Source organism: Schistocerca gregaria, chromosome X (assembly GCF_023897955.1).
Source record: "Schistocerca gregaria isolate iqSchGreg1 chromosome X, iqSchGreg1.2, whole genome shotgun sequence".
Taxonomy (NCBI): domain Eukaryota; kingdom Metazoa; phylum Arthropoda; class Insecta; order Orthoptera; family Acrididae; genus Schistocerca; species Schistocerca gregaria.
The window spans coordinates 455,990,418-456,006,817 of record NC_064931.1 but is presented as its reverse complement, the minus strand read 5'-3'; the positions used below and the strand labels follow the sequence as shown (position 1 = coordinate 456,006,817).

At 42.3% G+C, this 16,400-nt stretch overlaps 1 protein-coding gene across 5 annotated transcripts in view; it reads left to right on the top strand.

Moving 5' to 3' along the window:
* The window catches only part of LOC126299299 (filaggrin-2-like), a 492,536-nt gene that overhangs the window by 258,436 nt on the left and 217,700 nt on the right, over nt 1-16,400 (top strand). The window lies entirely within an intron of this gene.

The following is a 16,400-nucleotide window of genomic DNA, read 5'->3' as shown; positions in this document are numbered from 1 at the left end:
CAGAGGGCAACGTGCAGCTAGTGCAGCAGGTGATCCAACAGCGGCCTCGGGTTTCTGTTCGGCGTGTTGCAGCTGCGGTCCAAATGACGCCAACGTCCACGTATCGTCTCATGTGCCAGAGTTTACACCTCTATCCATACAAAATTCAAACGCGGCAACCCCTCAGCGCCGCTACCATTACTGCACGAGAGGCATTCGCTAACGATACAGTGCACAGGATTGATGACGGTGGTGTGCATGTGGGCAGCATTTGGTTTACTTACGAAGCTTATTTTTACCTGGACGGCTTCGTCAATAAACAGAACTGGCGCATATGGGGAACCGAAAAGCCCCATGTTGCAGTCCCATCGTCCCTGAATCCTCAAAAAGTACTGGTCTGGGCCGCCATTTCTTCCAAAGGAATCATCGGCCCATTTTTCAGATCGGAAACGATTACTGCATCACGCTATCTGGACATTCTTCGTGAATTTGTGGCGGTACAAACTGCCTTAGACGACACTGCGAACACCTCGTGGTTTATGCAAGATGGTGCTCGGCCACATCGCACGGCCGACGTCTTTAATTTCCTGAATGAATATTTCGATGATCGTGTGATTGCTTTGGGCTATCCGAAACATACAGGAGGCGGCGTGGATTGGCCTCCCTATTCGCCAGACATGAACCCCTGTGACTTCTTTCTGTGGGGACACTTGAAAGACCAGGTTTACCGCCAGAATCCAGAAACAATTGAACAGCTGAAGTAGTACATCTCGTCTGCATGTGAAACCATTCCGCCAGACACATTGTCAAAGGTTTCGGGTAATTTCATTCAGAGACTACGCCATATTATTGCTACGCATGGTGGATATGTGGAAAATATCGTACTATAGAGTTTCCCAGACCGCAGCGCCATCTGTTGTTGACAATTGTAACTACAGTAATTTCGAAAGTTTGTCTGCATGAAAATGCACTGTTATCTCGAGCATATTGCAACAAACGGTGTATTTCTATCGCCGCTCGTTTAGTTTGTATTGCCGTTTCAAATATACCGGTCATTTTTGAATCACCCTGTATGTAGGAGAAATAGTAGTTTCGCCTTGACACTATGTCTCACAAAGATGTCTTAATCGGCAACAAACATTCTTCCATTTACATCTGTTTCGACATCTACATCTTCATCTGCACTCTGCAAATTACTATGAAGTGCATGGCAGAGGGTACGTCCCATTGCACTACTTATAAGGGCGTTTTCCCGTTGCATTAGAGCATGGTGCACAGGAGATTTACAACGTGTAATTTTCTTCTCTCTAAATATTCCTTGCAGTCCATTCATCACAGATTTTAACCATCATAATGCTGTCACAAAACGATTCTGTAATGGGCGTAAGTCCATTTATATTCTTCTTACTAAGGTGTGTACCAAAAAATGTTCAAAGGTGTATCAGATCTTAGGGGACTTAACTGTTCAGGTCATCAGTACCTAAGCTTACACACTACTTTACCTAAATCATCCTAAGGACAAACACACATACCCACACCCGAGGGAGGACTCTAACCTCCGCCGGGACCAGCTGCACAAGGTGTGTACCATTTTCGGTGTAATTTATGTTACCGATCTCAGTAACAAGATTATCCAGGTTCTCCAATAATAACCACAAACCAAAGCGTTCATCAATTCATCCCCTCTGTTTCCCTAGTAACTGAGAGATATTTAGCACTTTGGAGAAATCGATTTTGACACATTCTGCTATCGGAGAAGACTGATTAGTTTTGGCTATTAAGCGACCTTTTATACACAAAAGATCCTATACGGTGGTACCTCCAGTGACATGATACTCCTATCATGCCTGTACGTGCAATCCAGTTGTGAACTCCTATCTCGGACTATTTTGTGTGTTGATAGTTTCCCTTGTCATAACTTGTGTGGGTCGACATCCATAGCCTACCTCAGACATAATGCGGGTGGGTTCATCTCCGACTATTAGAAAGAAGAGAAGACACATTTTTAAAAATGTTTTATAGTTCTTTTAACGTTTTTTGATGTTATTGAAATCCTCACGTTATACTTGTAAACATTTCTTTTTTCTGGATTATTAAGTTCCATTTTTAATGGCTAGAAGGCACTTTTTATTAGGTTTCTTAAATTTCTTAATATAAACCACAGCAAACTATTATATGTTTATTCACGACAGTGCACTTACAATTCCACACCAAGAAGTTACTCTGTAGCTGTAACGAACTGTATGTCACACAGCTTTGTTATTGTATCTTATTCCTTAAAAAGCTTAAGAAGATTTGTAAACGTAAGTGTCGAACCAGATGAATCGATCTGCAGATTGAAATTGGACAGTCTGTAATGAAAGACTATTTGATCATCAAGGTGTAATAGTATACCTTTTATATTAATGCAATTAGACCATCACTTTCCACTGAGCAGATTCTGTTCCAGAAGTTTGATTATCAATGTTCTGCATGTTACCCGTCTGTAGTCACCATAACCTCTTCATTGGGCAGTAAAACATCTACAGTCACAATTTTTTTCTAGATGTGGAAATAGATGATGTTACATCTGGTAAACAGGATGGATGATCCAAATAGCTCTCTTGTTTCCATTTTCTCCTTATAAAATCCAGAGTTTTTCTCATTTAGTTCTTCTTCCAACATGGTCTCAAGCAGTTATCCTCAAACTGGGGGTCGTGCCTCCTTGGGGAGAGGTGCAGGGAATAAGAAATTGAAATCTTTGTATTTCATATTACGTAAGAAAGTCTTCGGGTAAAAAAGTGTTGCTATTGTCATTTCCATTAACTAAGTTAGGAAGCTCCCCCATTGTTCATTTGATGTCTTGTGTACCAAGGACTGAGCAGTAACCCTGTCACCAGGAACACCAAGAAAATTTATGAATAGTATTTCATCGCGGAGCATCTGTCACCGATCACCCGCAGGGTTGGCTACTTACCAAACATTTAACAACCATAAATGACAATAAGCCGCTTGGCAATGTGACCGCTACATCCTCGCGTCACTGGCTACCAGAATAGGTTATTAATAAGAGCCATTGTGAGGGTCCATTGGAATTAGTTCAGTCTTCCGGAGTCAGTTCAGAGGTAGTGCATAAGCTAGAAGTTTAATTCTAGTTTGTGTTCAGTGAAAGTAGTTAACCGGATTTAAGATTCTAGGAGGTCGAAGGATGGCAGGCGGCGGCTGTGGGTTACTGCCGATACAATGGATGGTCCTTGATGCCAATGGTCCGGGCGCGTTGGCTCCTGACCAGGCGCTCACGACGGCCGCTGTTGCTGCGTCGCAATAAGGCCCGTAGTACTGGCTTGCACCAAGGAAGGCGGTGGTGAGGTAGATCTCGGCTACGTCACGTTCCGAGCCACGTAGTGCATGAAACCCATGTTGAACCCCAAACCAAGGGCAGGGAGGACCGGAGTTGCTCGACTTGTCCTGTCTGCTGGTGAAAGTGGGTGGGGGGAGGTGCTGCTCGCTGGACAGGTACTCAGGCAACACGCAGGGGTTCGGGGCCTGGTAGCGGCAGAAACAGTTGCGTCATCTGGATGGGGCAAAGTATCACGGACTTCGCCAGCTGACGAATCACGAATGACGGTGGCATCGGGTTTTAATATTATGCTGCCTGCTGATCACGTGATTGTGGCGTCATTAGTGTGTCATGGCGACGCCTCTTTTCCCGACCATACTTGGTAAGGTGTTCGTGTCGTCCCGAATGTGGCAGGGTGTCGTAATTAGCAGTAGGTTACTTCCAGCAACGTTTCTGGGCTGTCTGGGCGCGCGGTCTGATGCAACCAGTTACTCAGCAGAGCAGCGGCCAGCACGACGTGTCCCCAGTTCTACGGCCAGCTGCTTCGTCTGCTCCGTCCTCTGTTCCGAGTCTTGGTTTTCTACACAATAAAGTGATAGAATCTCCGCCATTTCCACGGATAAATGACTGATTTGCAGTCTCATCAAGAGGTCCAATGGAAGTGATTCACGGAGTGTCTTTTCTCCTTTGAATGCTCGCAGTTCCAATTTCAATCAAAGAACATTGGTTCGTTTCTTCTTCTGTTCTTCTCAGCAACATTAGGTCTCAAAGCATACTCAAAGTGCGTGCATATGAAGTTGAATAACGGAGTACTCGGCATTGCCCAGGACTGTACGGTACTTATTCCAATTCTCGTCTCCACTCTCTCAATTCATCTCCTCGCCCTCCCTCTCTTCGTCCATCTCTTCCTCTTTCCTTTCTCTTGCCATCTCCTCCTCACCTTCTCTACGGCTCTCTCCTCGTCTTTACTTTCTCTGGCCATTTCGTCACTCACGTCTATCACGATATGCTCCTCCAGCCCCTGTCCGTCCACCTCCTCTTCTTCGTACTCTCTGTCCACTTCCTCCACCCCACTACTTTCTTTCCGTCTCCTCCTGCCATTCTCCCTGTCAACCTGCTCCTCCCTCTCTGTTCATCTGGTTAAAAATTTTTCAAATGGCTCTGAGCACTACGGGACTCAACATCTGAAGTCATCAGCCCCCTAGATCTTAGAACTACTTAAACCTAACTAACCTAAGAACATCACACACATCCATGCCCAAGACAGGATTCGAACCTGCGACGTTCATCTGGTCCTCCCCCTTTCTCTGCCCATATATTTCTCCCCCCACTCCCCTCTGCCCATCTACTATTTCCTCATCTGTCCATCTCCTCCCACTTCTCCCCCTCTCACTTCTCCTCCTCCCCCATTTCTCTGTCAGTCTCTTCCTCCCTCTCCCTATATCCATCTCATTGTCCTCCTTCCCCTATCGATCTCCTGCACCCCGTCACTCAGTCCATCTCCTCCTGTTCCCTTTCTGTGTCCATTTCCTCCCTCTCCTCTCTCTATCTCCTTCTCCCTGCTCTCTAAGTCCATGTCTTCACCCCTCTCTCCGTCCATCACTTCCACTTTTTTTCTCTGTTAAGTTTTTTCCACCCCTTCTCTGTCCATCTTCTCCTTCCGAGTTTCTCTATGAAATTTTCTCTTCTACTTTCCTCTTGAACATCACCCTACGGTAATAGGAGGTTGCTGGTTCTTGTACCTACATTATTTCTTCCCTGATAGTATGTAATATGTGCACCAAATGTGGTTGAAGTCGATTGAGGGCTTTAGGAAGAGCTTTTCCTGGCGGCTTTTCCCACGTACCTACACCTCACACATATTTAACACATTTCACACGGCTTTGAAAGCAAATTTCAGCCTTACCTCTAGCAAATTTCGTCGTGCAGTTCCTTTTTCGTGTAGGCCAATGTTTACGACGTCGTATCTCGTGAACAATGTAGCATACAGTTATACTTTCGCATGTACATTCAGTGGAATGTGTGAATCATGTCCGCAAAATGTGTTGCGAGTAGAGTTGGTTGTAAAGAAGTAATGAATTACAAGGTCTTGCCTGATGCGACAGTTTTACTGCCTGAACACCAAAAACAGAGTAAGCGATGAACTTTTTTTCCTCTCACGGTTTTGTGAGGGTTTCACCAAGAAAAAGTCTCGAGAAGGTTTGAAATTACGCGTAAACTTGGGTGCAAGTCACTAAACCCTCTCATTCGCAAATACTGGATGTTGAGTATATTCTGACTACTTGCGCGTCACGAGCTACGCTTCTTTTTAACCCCAAAACCCACTCCTTTGACATATAGATGGTTGTTACTCCCAATAGCGGTCCTTCCCAGACAGTAAGTGTTATGTGTACCAAGTTTGGTTGCTATCGATCCAATGGTTTAAGGCGAGATGTTGAATATAGATAATACTGTTACATATATACATCCACTGTTATAGTATGTACGGATTATGTGACATTAGTCTTCACCAGTATTCTTTTGAATAATGAGGTACGACCACAATGGATTCTTTGTTTGGAGATTTGAGTTGACGATAACTCGAAGCCTATAAAGCTAAAGCTGCAACTGCCGACAAATCATCCAGGCCCTGTAAATAAACCACAAAATATTTCCAGCTTCATGAGCAACAAGTAAAATAAAAGTCATATTCTTCAAAAACAAGCACCATTTTCTAAGAAAGCCGTAAGAGCTTCCCTACTTAATTGCAAAATCGGAATCACCACAAATTATTGGTGAGGAATTACTTCTTCCCGCAGTCGTCAAGACGTGTGAAATCATGCATGGAGAAAGTTTTGGCACTGTTCTTGAAGTCGATTGTACTCCCATATGTTACCGTGACTCGTGGAACTGATGCAGTAGCCACTGACAAAAAATCAGTTGCTACCACGTCTTCATGACAGCCCAAAATTCGCCCTACAACTATAGGCCAGTAGTGATATCGGAAATCTTTCCCAGTTTCATGTCTTTGAAAGCTACTGTTATAAAAATGAAATGCGCAAGGCCTTTCTGTTTTGTAAAGCTCTGGAAGCGAGGGCCGAAGGCGATGATGTTTTCTTCCTTTTGAATTACATTTTTATTGAAAACAATTTGTCACGGACAAATTGTGTTGGTTTATGTACCAATAGGGCGATAGAATTTATTGGAACTAAAAGCGATTCATGTGTTGTTCCTCCTTCTGTAATATCCACACATTGTGTGGTACACAGAGAGGCATTAGCTTCTAAAATGGACAAAAGGAAGTCAGTAAAGTCCTCAGCGATGCTGTCATTGTAAATTTCTTGAAAGCACGAGATTTTAACTGTAGTCTGCTTTCCATTCCATGCTTTCCGAGGAGATGAATACTCTCTTGTGATTCATTTCTATTGCACACTGAGATACGTTGGTGGTTCGATGTAAGATACTTCGTCGCGTTGTGAAGCTGGAGGATGACCGTCTCTTTCCCTATTAAATAGCAGTCCTACACTCAAGGCTATGTTTCTGGATGAAAAATGTCTTCTAATATTGTGCAACTTCGCCGACATTTTTTACACACAGAATGATGTTCACGTATCACTTCAAGATCGAAGTAGTGATATCTCTCTAAGCGAGGAAGCGCCTGTGTTTAAATATAAAACTCGGACTTTGGAAAACCCAGATTGAGTAGGGTGACTGCTAGAGGTTGTCTTCTGTGTATGTTTTCGTGAAGGAAAATGAGCGGGATGTAGGTAAAATTAGTAGAATTGGCGTAGTACATCTCGAAAACCTTCTTCAGTAATTCGAGGATAAATGTCCAGAAACTTCGTTTTAGTATGACTGGGTCCAGAGTCCCATCCCATACGTTTGTAACAAAACCTATTGTAGACAGTAGAGTAAAAGGAGCTAGCAGAACTTCGAAATGAATTTAAATCGAAGCCCCTGAAAATTTTTGTGTGCAGACTGGGAATGAATGTCCAAATTTAACAAGAAGGCAACTTACTTGTGTGAGTCAACATTTTCCACAATGGAATTAACACGAAAACTTGGTCTCCGCAGCATCTTGAAGGTGGTCTTCGAGTTGCGCTTTCAAAGACCCAACCAGGTCCGCTTAAGGAGCTGCGCGGTCAGCCCGGTGGAGTGCTACGGAAGGGACTTGCGTTCGACTCTCTTGATCTGTTAGAATTTGTATGTCGCGATGTTTCAGCTATTAAAACATTAGAAATGAATTTAAAGCAATCTAAATATAAATAGTTAAACTGTAACAAACAAATCTGTTGTTATAAAATATGTCGTGAAATCCACGTTTTTTCTGGGATCCAATAACCGCACACGCAGCAGCGGTTGTTTGTAAACTAATTGTAATTTTTAACTTTTACCGCCTTTGAATAATAATACGGTAATTTAAAGAAATAAATGTAATGTGCTCGGAAGACATTATCTAATTATATTCAGGATTACTGTAGTTCTAACAGACAGCTCCAATAAGCAGACAAAAGTAAATACATATTGTAGGCCGTTTCTGTGCGAAGTATGAGAAATATGGAGGAAGGAAAGAAAATTGATGGGGAAGGCACAATAATGTATGTTTCAGGAGTGCGGCACAACGGAAAAGTTTGGGAACACCTGGTGCAGAACACTTATGTAGTATCACATACTCACTGAATTATACTAACTAGTTCTCAACCGTTGAAATGAATTCAGAAGATTTTTACCCACTATCAACGAACTGGGCGATAAAAAAGTCGAAAACAAATATTTTATGACCACACAGTAGTCTGCTTATGAATGATCCCTGTACATGTATTCAGCCTCTATACACACTTTTCTTAGTACCTGAAAGTAATGCACTGTGCGCAGCACCAATGACGTTACTTTTTCATCCTTAACAGGTTGTGAGAGTACTGTGATAATACATTCTAGTAATCATTAAGCATAAAAGGTTCTTGGTAATAGATAATACTTGACTATATTTGGCGAGGAAAAGTGAGTTTGCGTTCCATTCCAAGAATAGCCAATAGTGCTGCCCCTAAGATCGGGGATGATAACGGATGTCCAACGCTTTGTACTACTATATTTAATGCACTCACTTTAGGGTCGTATCGTAATTAGTCATTACACTTCAGTGCCTTCGGAATAGTTATTAGAGGTGCAGAACAAAACACATGTTGCTTACTTAGCTTACCGTGTTGTGAGGATGTCAGTACCGATTCTGTACAATATGCTTACACATATCACATGGCCATCCGAACCTATCTCATTTTTGGTGACCTATTTCAGTTTTCTTAACTCTTTGTGCTTTCTGAGATACTAGTGAATATGCAGCCGGCAGTAGAATCTCGTACACTCACCACCATTTATTAAGTGTATGGGTACATCTAATGGTAGATGTTACATTGAAGTACAGGGATAGGAAAATAATATGGGAATACCACGAGAAATAGATGCTTAGACATAAATACAGATGCTAGCCGAAGCCTGCCAGTTGCTCTTTTGTGTTTGACCACGAAGGACACTCGTGCAATATCCTCAGTTCGTTGCAAGCGTCAATCATGGTCAGAACAGTGTTCTGTGTAATGGTGACAGCATTATGCTGGAACCAAATGAGTTCGAACGTGGTCAAATTTTTCGTGCTCCTATGTTGGGTGCATCCGTAACCAAGGTAGCTGAAGTGTTTGGTGTTTCAAACTGCACCGTATCCGACAGTTACATCGCATACGGTGAAAGCGAAAGACACAATCTAGAAAGTTACATCGCAGACGAAAGTGTGTATCGAGTGACCGTGGCGGACGGTCATTGAAGAAAATTATGAAGAAAATTAAGGTGAAAATAACTACAAAAGTCACTGCAGAACTGATTGCCGCAATCGGTAACCCAGTTAGCACGGAAACAATACGAAGAGATCTCCATACGAAGGCAAATGCAGGGCAGGCCAGAGATCCAAAAGCACTCATCAGTCATGCAGATGCCCATAACAAGGAAACGTGGTGCCGAAGTCATAAAAACTGGACTATGGAGCAGTGGAAGAACGTAATTTGGTGGGATGAGTCGTGTCCCTTGCAGTTTCCAACTTTTGGCCAATTTTACATCGTAAGAGTGAAACATTGCGGGGACCCTGTGATGATTCGGGCAGCCTCATTGCGGTACTTCCATTTTTCCCATGGTTACAGTTCAATGCATTACTACCAAGGATTGTGTGACATCTCTGGCTGATCAGGTTCATCCCATGGTTCAACGTTTGTTCCCTAATTTTGATGTTCCAAGACGACAGGGTCTCGGTTAGTAAAACGCATCGTCCTGTACCGGTTTTGTGAGTTCAATGCTGATGTGTCGCATCTTCCCTGGTCACCACAGTCATCATATTTCAGTATTATTGAACCTTTGTGGACAACTCCGGAGGGAAGAGTGCATTATCGCAATGCACCGCCATCATCGTTACCTGAACTTCCCTCTGTTTCCCAGGAAGTATGGTACAAGATGGCCTTCAAACCCGTACAGAGCCTATATTTATCGATTTCGAGACGACTCTAAAGTGTTTTGAATGTCACCGGGTGACCTACACCGTATTACACATGGTTGTGAACTGTTTGCTGTTTCAATATTTTTGTCCAGCCTCAGCAGGTAGTGCATGTCCTGGTGCGTAGTATGAAGTTTCTTTTCAGTGAAATCAACCAGCGAAAGTTCTATAGCATTTCGATAAACTGTGCGGAATGTTGGTTATCAGCTTCTTATCATACGTATTTTTAGTCACGTTTGTATCAACCATTCACGTACAGTTATATAGTATTCTGATGATACCTTCTAATTCAAGGCTCTCTAACGTGTTGGAATGTGTCTGTAGTGCTCCAATGTGATAATGGTGCTAGGGTCGTACCACGCTGTGCATTGTGGCAAATTAGAATTTCACAAAAGAAGGGAATCACTGACGAATTTCCTTTTTTTTCTGGGCACCAGGCTTGATCGTCATTAATATAACCAAACGTCACCTTTTCGTTCAAATAAGACTTCGAGTCAGGGATATGTGGAAAATACATCTGAATAACTAAGAGGTGAAGAGGGATAGTAATATCAAATATTTAGTAAAGCAAGGAGTATTATAAAATACATAAAAGGTGTTGAATGTTGCCGACCGGGGTGGACGAACCGTTCTAGGCGCTACAGTCTGGAACCGCGCGACCGCTACGGTCGCAGGTTCGAATCGTGCCTCGGGCATGGATGTGTGTGATGTCCTTAGGTTAGTTAGGTTTAAGTATTTCTAAGTTCTAGGGGACTGACGACCTCAGATGTTAAGTCCCATAGCGCTCAGAGGCATTTGAACCATTTGTTGAATGTCAGGGCGCTTTGACATCGCTGATACGGCAGTATAAAGGCGTTTGTGGGACGCTATGGGCTCTCTGGCGAGTTAGCTTGGTAGTTTGATCCCAACTATATCTTGTATCGGCTGCCTACAGAGAATAATTTCCGAGTAGCGGGCAGCGACGAGTAGCGGCGCGGGTGATGAGGTGCTGTCTGACTTCTATTTGGGCGATCGGTCGGCGCTTGGTGAATGGCCGACGGCTGTCGGCAGCTGAACGCTTTCGTCCTTGTGAGAGACTAAAGTAGATGAAGACCGTTATCTGTCTGCAGGTGCTACTTGGCCAGGATTCCTTGCCACTCAGGTAGCCGACTGGTAGGCTTACAATTAACTGAGGCAGTTATTAAGATGGAACTTGAGTTGGGGTCGGAATGTCGCCTCTGAATTAAAGGAACTAGAATTAGCATATGGTGGAAAGTAGTGGAGTTAAGAATGGAGCAGATTTGCAGAAGTGTCGCCAAAGGAATCGGAACTGAACTGAATGAGAGTGGTTATAAGAATGACTAGTTGACAGCAGAGTCAGGACTCGAGTCACCACTGAACAGAGACTGCAATAGCAGCATCAGATTCAGAGTTGAGTTACTTGCATTAGAAACGAAAACGACGTGGAATTCTCGTGAAAATAGATAGAAATCCAGCTTAGACTGAAATCATCATGGAATTTGATCAGCATGAAGTGCAAGTGAACACCAGGTCTTACCTGTGGCGTACTGACTGTGGTGTACTACGGGGGTGTGTCGTAACTGTGACGTGTTTCGAGATTGTCGCGGTACGGAGTTACCTAACACTCTATTGCTCGACATTCTTGGTCCACATTGACTCCCTCTTGTGTTTCCACTGCGCCGAACTTTCATAATTTCAGCTTATTGGCTGGCGTCGTATCGGTGCCTGCCAATAGATGGTGCCTCCTGTGCGATTTTCCCCTCTTCTTTATTCGTCACAGTGTGCCAAACTTTGGCTGGGCTATCTCAAAAATCCTTCAAAGTCAGTTACTTGTGGCCAGCTGTTGTGGACTCGCAAATGTACTCACGGTCTTGCATTCCCTTCGGCGCCAGGATGACGACTCGCAGCGTATCTCTGTGAGGCTACTACACTTGCGAGGCCTAAAGGGGGCGCAGGATGGTTGCAAACCTGCATGAGAGTAGCGTGCCCGTTATGTTTCTCAGCGAGGCGTTAGCTTTGCAAAAGAATATGTTTTTCTAGCACAGAAATTCTTTAACTGCCCAGAGGCTCAGTGGTCACAAACGTGTACGCGTTAGCCTCATTCTTGAGCCGCACTAAGCCGTCGTAACCAGCCTTTCGCTGAGAAGTCTCTCCAGTGGGAAACAGTATGCTAAATGCAATTCCACCGTATCCATGAACTTATCTCTTTAGTATTTAAAGCTTGTGCACCTCATCCACATTTACTGCAGTATTTGTAGACAAGGAAACTGAGTCACTGGCACACTCCAGTGACTTCTGCACTGAAATGTGTCGTGAAATACATCGCTGTATAGGAAGCTGATGCCCAGTGAATGAGTGAGTATTTGTAGGTGTACATTTCTTAATTACTCGAGAGCATAAGCCTCCTAGCACTCACATAGTATTAACAGTAGGATTAAAGACACACAAATCGATTTTTCTAAGTAAAGGATCCCTTAAATAAGAAGGTACGCTTGAAAATTTGCTATGTGTTTTACATGACTAAAAGAAGTCTTTCAAAATATGAGAAAAATGCATTCTTCCATATAGTTGTTGACAGCGCTGTCGTATAGCACCATTTGTTCTCCTTGACTTACCGATGTAGCAAAAAAAAAGCAATTTTCCGTTGGTACAGAGGAGGATGCGCTTTCGTTTTTGCATACACTGTTAATTAATGCAAGTTTCTGAGTAGATTTATCAGGAGCAGGCAGTACTACTATCAAGCCAAGGGTATAGGGTCTGGGATGTATGTTACCAGCAGTATCATGTTCAGTTAAACAGAAACTCTACAGAGTTAAGTCATGAAGAAGGGAGCAAAAGTGGTCAGAAATTAATCAGCTTTAAAGTAAAATACAGACGGAATTAATCGCTTTCTTAATACTCTGCCACTTTGCCAACGGCCCAGATTAAAACCTATATGATGATAAAATGGTATAAATTCAGTTAGAAAAATGCAAGAGTCAGTGAGAAATTGAAGTCAACTTGGACTGAAGGAGGCTACACACCGGAGGAATTACCAACGAAGATCACTATGGATCACACTCACTTGGGTCGGTGGATGTGGCTACGACCTAAGCGACAAAGTGGCCTTCAAAACTCACCTATCTTTCACTGCACGAGTTCGTCCCACTCTGTGCTGCTTCTGGTTGCACATCTATTTAATTTGAGGTAACTCATAGGGAAGTGAAGACGTTGGTTAGCTCCATAAAGAAGTAGACTAGTCTAGTAAAAACAGGTTCTATTTTCTTCTCCAATTATGTTGGTATACTAAAGTAACTTCTGATCAACTCCAGAATCTAAGGAGTCTTCACGGGAGCCATCAGTTAAGAGTAATCGTCTTCCCAACGTATCCTCTCAGAATTTGCAAAACCCATGGAGAATTAAACACACAGGTGAGAGTTAAATACTCGTTTCTCACAGTAGCGAGAAATGACGCAGGGGAGTGGCGAAGGTGCATAAATTATTGTCTAACCACATCTCAGCCTGAAAGAAATGTTACCATACAATTTAAACATTTGTTCATAATATCTAAAGTAACTTCCTACATGATTTGACATATTTTACTTACCAAACACAAGTGAACTTCTACCACAGCTTACTTCACCACTCAGATCCGACGGACACTGGTTACATAAATCGGCTGTCGGCCGATCCCCTTCACGATCTGCTGTGAACAAGGGGCTGATACTACTTTAAGTTAACTTTCTAACGTCCGTGATGTCATATACACCAGTTTTTTAGATAACACAAACTGAAAAATTTCACTTGCCCAGTATGTGATGAATGCTTATTCCTTCTCGAATCTATCATTGTAAAAATTTTATTACGTCCACTTACTTTCCAAGCATTACAATTCTTTACGCACTGTGTTGTATAGTGCCGGCTTAGGGGACATGGACGCGTCCATCTGCCTCAACCAAACTGTTTTCCCTTCACACAGACTATAACTCCCTTGTTCGTCTCTGAATTTAACATTTGCGCTGCTTCGCCGCCTTTAAAAGTGGATGTGATCCAAACTATTGGCTGATTGTGATGCGGACTGCAGTTATGACCTCACAATTTCAGCTGCACATTGTCAGACACAAATTCCATTTTTATTAATCTTAAGCTGTCACAAAAATTACATTCTGGGATGAAATAGCACTGCCACATTTGTTATCACTAGAGACCGGATTATATGCATCTTACATACTTTAAAATATGCATGCAAATATGCATGAAAAATGTTTAAGAAATGCATGGACAGTGTCAAAATATGCAAGATATAATAATAATAATAATAATAATAATAATAATAATAATAATAAAGAAAACTAGGTAGTTACCGCGTACACATCATCTCAGAGTAGAACGTATGCATATCAATTACTAGGAAGAGCACCGGCCACGCGAAAAATCGATGCATTTAGAACGCTAATATTATGTTCTGAATACTTTCTGGTAGAGGTTAGGAAGGGTGCATTTCTGGGATAATTTTCTAAAAATTGGCACAATGGGGACGCATACCGTGTTACAAGAATTGTTCCTTCCATTGTTGTCAGTAACAAGCGGATACGATGTGAAGGAGTCGCAGCGAAACAATCAATATATACAGGACCAGCTTCGAGATATATCGCACATAGAGGAGCACGCTCAAAAACTCGGTAATATTTTATTTAAAAAACAACAAAGACTGATGAATTTTTTGAACAGTATTAACTTTCAATTATTACTATTGGACCAAAGCATTATTTAAATTTATTTTACATTTTTCTACTACTGTAAACATAAACCACCAAGTACTATTCCAAATGTTCGGTAGTAAGATTGTGTCTTCGATCGCGTAAAACATTTTTATAAGCAGAAAAGGACCGTTCTACATCAACTGAGGTAACTGGGCGGTATTTGAATTTGGGTGCTATGTTGGCATTTACTGTTTTTGGTAAAAGTTCACCGTTCCATTAATAAAACTATCAATCTGGCACAGGGATTGTTGTTTAAAATGTTTTCAAACTTTTCTTTAAGGTTTCTTGGGAATACCTCTGGCAATGAGGAGTTCACTAGAATAATTTTATTTATTAACTGAATAAATTCATTCAACGCCAAACCTTGAGTTTCAAGCTTTTCAATATTTGCAGGTATATGGGAAAAATGAGTGCTAATCACAGCGATGTCTTTTTTAATACAGGAATCATTAAAAGCTTCTTTGCACTGGCAAACTGCTACAGCCTCTGCACTATTGATGTTGTTTACTACCCCTCCAATGGCCTCGAAATGTTCATTGTAAAACAACACAGCTTCGACCCACGTACCCCACCGTGTTACCATTGGTTCGAGAGGTAAAGGCACATTTGGTAGTTTTTCTTTGGAGGTCTTGATGCGAGCAGGAGCCTTTAGAAACATTTCCTTTGTGGATGAAATCAGTTTATTTACATTCAAAAACGTGGGACGTACTGCTTCAGCATGGCGCTGTACTCCACGAGGAAAGCACGTCACATGAATAAAATAGGGATAAAATACTCGGAGATCTTTTGCTGCTTTGATCATACAGGAAGCAGCAACTGAAATAAACACAAACACCCTTTCATTTGCAGAAGATACTGGAAATATTTTTCTAATATCCATAGTCAAAGATCTGGCGATCGTAGAATGATATCCTTTTTAAAGTTCTGTGCAGGCCGTTGAATAGGAAGAAGGCTCTTCTTTTAAAGTACCAACACTTAAATTTGCAATGTAACGGCCAGAAGTGTCTGCAGTTTCGTCAACTGCAATCCATATAATGCTGCCCTTGAGTTCATTGCGTATTTCTTCCAGAACATTTACCTAAATTGTCGGTATGTAATTTTTATGCAATGTTTATTCATCTGGTATCTTTTTATTTAAGCAATTTTTTGCGCACGACGCCTTTGAGGATAGGGTTTGTGAGTTTGTGAAGAGAAATATTGCTTGCAATGAATGCTTCACATAGATCCGTGTTAAACCAACTTTTTTGGTTACCTTTGGACAAATCGCTGCTACTGCAACTTGCTGTTGTCAGAAGTTGTTGTCGTGGTCCTTTCTTCTGCATTCCTGCGATATTAAGACTTATCTTCACATGCTGGTCTACTTGAAACTTTTTTTTTGTTGTTGTTGCACGAAACGTTTTTCTCACAAACTCGAAAATATAAAACAATTCCGTCATACGTAAATGTTCCAGGATGGTCATCTACCCACGAAACGACGTTTCTTTCGTTCGGACGGCATGGCGCACAACACGTTACACACTACACGTCGTAAACACGTTCAACTGTCTACAAGTAAACGGAAAGCTAAACTGAAACAATGGACGTGCGACCAAACACTTGCGTAGTTAAGTTCAATTGTTGCATACGTGCACTGTATGACAGCGGAGGGGATTAACCGGAGGCGCGGGCGCGGGAGCATTTACTCTGTCTATCCGTTCTGTTCCTCTCCTGTAATGATTTCACTAGGCAGTGGCATCATGGTTAGCGATTGCAGGCAGTTCTAGGTCGCGGGCAGTCTGAGAGACATCAAAACTAGATCGAGCTAGAGACCGCCCGTCTAAATTTTTAAAATATTCTAAACATAAAGCGA